Here is a 6,925-nt window from a genome sequence, read left to right as displayed (position 1 = left end):
GACCTTTATCGATTGCAGCAAAGTATACAAAAATTTTGACAGCTGTGCGTTTGTTGTGCTTGGCAGAGTATACGTAAACATTTTCACTGGATATACAACCGGTTATTTATCAATGAAAATATAAAGGAAATTAATAATCATTATGTCCATTTAAAGCACTAGCAATTAATTTATTTATTTTAAATGGACAATTATATTTAACAATTATTTTCATTATTTTGTTTAACAATTTTCACAGCTAAAATTCAGCCCGTTTTGTTTACATTAAACAGCTGGCATTTTCAGCTGCTGTGAGGTTCTGTTCGTTTGGGCATAATAAGTACACTGACAACAATTTCGTGCAATAAAATATGTGTGTGCAATATGTTGTGTGTTGAGCTATAACAAATAGCAATTGAATTGAATGGTTATATATATATTATATTAAGCCAATTATAAATATTTACAACTCTTCCATATAATATATTTTTTAATGGTAATTTATTTTATATATTTCTTTGAAAATAATTTAAAAAATTGCGTTTTATTTCACTAATTGACCAATTAAACAGCTCAAAAATATATATAAACATTTGATAATTATAAAAATATTATGATATTTATTATAAATAAAAAAATAATATTTTTAATTATAATATTAGTAATAAATAAATACAAATAGTATTTATTGTATATATATTACTGTATAATATTAATAAATTGTATTATGATCAGTATTCAATACGTTTTTTTATTATTACTGGGCTTAGATCGTTAATTTACCACATAATAATTAAAAATGTTTTTTTTTTAAATAAAAATAACACTTATATTAATATTAATTATTATTAATTATATTAATATATTATTATTATATATTATAATATTATACAAATATTAATTATTGTTAATTATTGATATGCAATTAAATATTGAACACATATATATAAGTGTAATTTGTATATAAAAAAGCATTTTTAATTTTTATGTGTTAGATTAACGACCTAAGCTCAGTAATAATAAAAAAAACGTACTGTATAATATTATTTTTATAATTATATTATTATTTATTATTATATTATTATTATTATATTATTATTATATTATTTTATATAATTATTAGCTGAAAACTGAAGTTTTTAAATTAAGCAAACAAAAACTATAACTTATTATTACTTTAACTGAGTTAATAAACAGAATTCAGTAAATATATAAAATAATTTACGTTAATTTATCGTTTTACTTTTTTATTTATGCTATTTAATTTCATATAGTGTAAAAATTAATAAAATTTGCAAATAAATGCTTTACAAATTAAATTTCAAAAAAAAAATAATACAAATACGTAAAAGTACATATTAAAAACTTAAATAATGAATGCAGATATATTGTACATAATTGGATTAGCACTATATATAAATCCATAAACAACGCCTCTAATCAGAGGATAGCATTCCTAAATCGTCATTACATTACAACATGCGTTTATTATAGTTACGTTAGCCTTCATCATGAAAGCGCATAAAAAGGGCATAAAAATCTACATAAATGAAGAACCAACCTAAAATCAAGAGGGATATCACTACTACAGAAATCGCTTTAATATAATATGTTTAACCAAACAGGAAAAGATTCAATTAGTTATTAAGTAACTAAAGACTAAAATTCATTTGAATTTGTTATCATTACCAGCTCCAATATTAGCTGGAGGTAATAAAGGAGCTTAAATAAAGCGGTATATCTAAAACCGTACTCTTTATCCTTAAAAGCTTAAAAAGTTTAAGAGACAAAAATCTTACTTAAAATTACCGAATAATTAAATTCACAAAAATCCAGGAAATTTTAGATTCTTAATTATCACTTCAGAATGACTACAACTGTTATCTTAAGAATTTTTAATTAAAATTTAAATTAAAATTACTCCTTTAATATGAATAAATAATAAAATAAATAATAAAACTGAAAGCGGCATAATAAACCGCCGTTTTCACATATAAAAATAAACAAAAAAACATCTCTTTGTCTCTCTCCATTTTTCTCCAAACTGTTAATAATAAAATTAAAATTTTTAATTCAAATTTATATGTACTTCTCATGCCCCGTAGAGATATATCTTATGGTAGGTTTACTCTGACCTGTGTCACTGCAAACTCGGCAACCATGCTAGAAGATTAAATCTCCCTTTCAGCCATACCAGTCGCAGTTGTAGGGAAAACGCTGAGAGTGCATCTCATCTAATCTCTTTTTGCCCAGCTCATCCACGGCGGCGACTCAACATTTTACAAGCCCCCACTCTTGAGGATCTTGATCAATTACACTAAATAGCCACTAATAGCAGTTAAAGCTACGCCATAGATTCTATGTGGTATTAAACAATGAATTTTCCTCTATACAGTAATACAATGAGACAATAGGCCTAAGTAGATCCCCTAAGGATTGCCAGTATAACCTAACCAAACGTTTATATTGTATTTCTCACAGCTACTATGACAGTTTTATAATAGTTTGCGCCATACCATATCTATATACCATATTCGAAAACTTTAAAAATCACTAAGTAAAAAAATATCGACACAATTATCATATTCATTTTGTTAACGTCTTCGACACAGTATAATGCTACCGGATCTATCAAGTGTAGCTTATCAGGCATGTAGCCAAGGCGGGTGGGCTTAAAAGGCTAAAGCCCCCGAAAAGAATGGAGGGTTCATTGTGTATTTAAAATAAATGCACCATTGAATCCATTGTGTGATAATTAAAATAATAGTAACCCCTTTTTTCAAAGTTAATTTCTGGTTACTGTTTACTGGAGACAATATCAACAAAAAAACTTGTTATAATAATAATAAATATACAATGAAATAATCTGTTTTTAGTTTATTTATTAATTTTTTTTTTAATTAAGAAACTGTAATTTCAATAAACTTAAATAATTCATCAATCTTCACCTCCTTGTTTTTTTTTATGAAAAATGTTCATACAAATCATATTTTTTTATTTTATGAATTTGTATAAATTTAACATAAATTTAGTTTTAGTTTTCATGTTTTAATTTTTGCATATTATGTGTTTTTTTTTTATTCTTGTTTGGACAATAATATTATTATAAATATAGAAATTTTATACACTTTATCATCATATCAGAAAGTTTTAAATAGCATTTTAATAAAAATTTTATACTGTATTGCGTATAACTTTATCTTTTTTAAATAAAATAAAATATATATTAAATTTTCTCATTCAGTTATGCAAAAATTAATTATTTTTGTTTATATATTATTATACATAAATATTCTTTATTATATGTATATATAATTCTTTTTTTATTATAAGTTGGGAAGCAGTTGTATTGCTGTTTGAGATTTTAAGTTTTAGAATTTGAAATATTTAATTCATAAATATTAAAGAATATGAAATGTTTAAAAATAAAAATAAATGTTTTATTTTAAAAATTGTTAAGCGTATATATAGGCGTAACTAAATAAAACTGATATATTTTATTTAAGCTTATAGATAAGATAAAAAAATAAATTAAATGTTTATTGCGAAATGCATGCAAAATTGATTTAAAAAAATTAAAATAATTAAAAATTTTTTTTTCAGTTACTTACCAATTAAAAGTTAAACATTTCTTAAACTTTCATCATATAGAGTTTAATAAATATTTAACTTTTTTACTACCAAATTTTCTTTTTATGTTTTTATCCTTAGACTTGGAAACCTTTTTATACTTCAAAGTTTTGAAAATTATGTAAATTGTTTAAACAATTTAATTAAACAATTCTTTTCTTTTTTTTTTAATAATTAAATAATGCACATTTACATTACACACACACAACATATACACATATATGTAATAAAATATATATATATATATCTAAATATATATACATATATATATATTAAGTTGTTAATTTAATTTTATATTAATATGAATAAAATTAGCCATGTTGAGTAAAAAGTATGTTGAGTTCTTACACATTTAACACTTAGAAAAAATGAACATGAACAATTCAGTGAGATTTTGGATTTGATTTTGCATTTAGGGGATTTTATTATTATATAATGCTCTTCTCTATACATATAAAAAAAATTGCATATTCTTTAACTATATTTGAAATTTTAACTAATATTTTTAGTGCTATTTAAAAAAAACAGCGCTCTTTTTAATATATTTATTTAGCCGTTTTCTGTCAACAATCAATCACACTAATAAAATTATTATTTAAATATAAGGAATTTATGAACGCAATACACATTTAAAAAAAAAACTGCTTTTATATATATATAATTAAATTAATTATATTATTCTTTATAAAAACAATACCCACAGGGACATTTGTTTTAGAATTTTAAATAATGTTTTAGATACCATCTCAGTATTTGGTTACTAATTTTAAATAAATAAAAATAAAATATATACCATACCTATATACCATAAGCATTTGGTTAGTAAATTTAAATAAATAAAAATAAAAGTATATATACCAAATAACAAAGCCGTCAATCTATCAAAGTACAAATTGGACAATATATCGGAAAGGAATTATATTTGTCATTTTATTTTTATATTTTCTAAATCAATCCCACAGTGCTGATTAACGAGTATAATTAAATTGTTATATATAAAAATAAATGAAAAAATAAAATTAAAAAATAATTTGTTGTTTTAAAAATATAAAAATAATTATTTTAAAAATATAAATAAAATAAAAATATAAATATTTTTGTTTTAAAAAAGAAAAATTTTTTATTACTGATTTTAAATGCCTTTAAGACCACAATACATAAAATTGCAAATATTAATGAAATAAAGTAACTAATTATACTTAAAAACTTTGAAAGTGTTTATAAGAATATTAAAAAATTTTTTACAATTTACTTATTAATATTATAATTACTAATAAGTAATTAAAACAATATATAAATCACAAAATAATAATTCTTTATAAACCTTTAAGTATGTAGAAATGTTATGCAAAAATTTTAAAATGTCTTTAATTTAATTTTTAAGCATGTAAAAGTTAATTTTAAAATTCTAAAATTTCTATAATTAAATTTTTAATAAATAATAAAATCTAATAAAATGTGATATAATTTATTAAAACTTTAATAGGTTTGAAAATTGCACTTAATTATTTTGAAATACGTGGAAGAAAACCCTCTTGACACTTATATATTCAAATTTTTAATTAAATTATTATTAAAATATAAGTATTACACTCTTGTCGATATTATCAAGTTTAAAGATCAACTATAGATTCATTTATAGAAAATAGATAAATTCTTCAACTTTTATTTTTTACCCAAAACTGGTTGTAATACAAAATTTAAATGATGAATATCATGGGTGTAGCCAGAGAGGCTATAGGCGCCAATGGGAAACTCTGCTTATAATTAACATACAGTACTTCGGAAAAATCTAAATGTAAAAAATACACACAGAATCATTAACCTTTTAATAGCAAACAAATATTGAATTAATGTCAAGTACAATATAATATTGAACACATTTTTTGTGCTTATAACCTTTCAGACAGTTATTCAACTTCTATAACTATTATATGAAAACTTTTTAAAATTATTTTAAAACTACATATACAGGAATAGACCAAGAGTATCCTGAAAATGACTATAGACTACAAATGAAAAATTGTTATTACAATATATTTTTTAAAAATAATTTAAAAAGTTATGTATTATTTAAACAATTAACCAACCAGCCCATTGAAATATATTAGAATAAATACAAATCTAAATATTTAAATGATACTTTTTTTTAAAAATAAATATTTTTTTAAAAAAATAAGTATTTTTAAAAAAAAATTGTTTTAAAAATTTTTTTTAAAAATAAGCATTTCTTTAAACATGAATAATAATAATTAAGTACAAAACAGGTAACAATGCCATTATAATAGTATCACTAATAGTAGTAATAATAATAATAATATTAAAAATAATAATAAGTAGTAATAATAATAATAAGTAACAACAATAATAATAAGTAATAATAATAATAAGTAATAAAACTAATAAGTAATAATAATTAGTAATAATAATAATAAGTAGCAATAATTGTAAGTAGTAATAATAAATAATAATATTTATTAATAATAATAATAATAAGTAATAATAATTATTACTAATAATAATAATTACTAATAATAATAATTTCTGATAATAATTACTGATAATAATTACTAATAATAATAATTACGAATAATTATAATTACTAATAATAATAATTACTATTAATAATAATTACCATTAATAATAATTACCATTAATAATAATTACTAATAATAATAATTACTAATAATAATAATAGATAATAAGTAATAATAATAGTCACTACTAATAATAATAGATAATAAGTAATAATAATAGTCACTAATAATAATAATTACTACTAATGACAATAGGTTAATAATTATTATTACTAATAATAATAATAGATAATAAGAAATAATAATAATAGATAATAAGAAATAATAATAATTACTAATATTAATGGTGATAAGTAATATTAATTGTATATAGCAGTAATAATAAATAACAATAAGTACGATACAAATATAAAAAATTAATGAATATTTCCAAATATTTATGTTTAACATCAATTTTTCAAAATTGTCTCTATACGTCAAAGTAGTTATTAAGATCTAAAAGCTTTGCATAACCCTAAAAAATTAAGCATTTTCCCTTGAAATGGTTTTTACCAAGTTAAAGTACAAACTTATAGAAATAGGGGTTCCCTTTAGACCGAACTAGATAAGGATTCTAAAATATAAGTGGTGTTCAAATTGATCTTAATATTCGATAACTTTTTACATATGATCTGTTTTTGTTAGATTATATTACATAAATTACCTAAACATAGAAGTTAAAAGAATACTGACTTCGACCTGAATACCACCCATTAACAGTTTAGAATGTTCTCCTTAAA

Source organism: Teleopsis dalmanni, chromosome 2 (assembly GCF_002237135.1).
Source record: "Teleopsis dalmanni isolate 2A chromosome 2, ASM223713v2, whole genome shotgun sequence".
NCBI classification, from domain to species: Eukaryota; Metazoa; Arthropoda; class Insecta; order Diptera; family Diopsidae; genus Teleopsis; species Teleopsis dalmanni.
The sequence above is the reverse complement of the archived record's forward strand: the minus strand, read 5'-3'. Positions refer to the sequence as shown.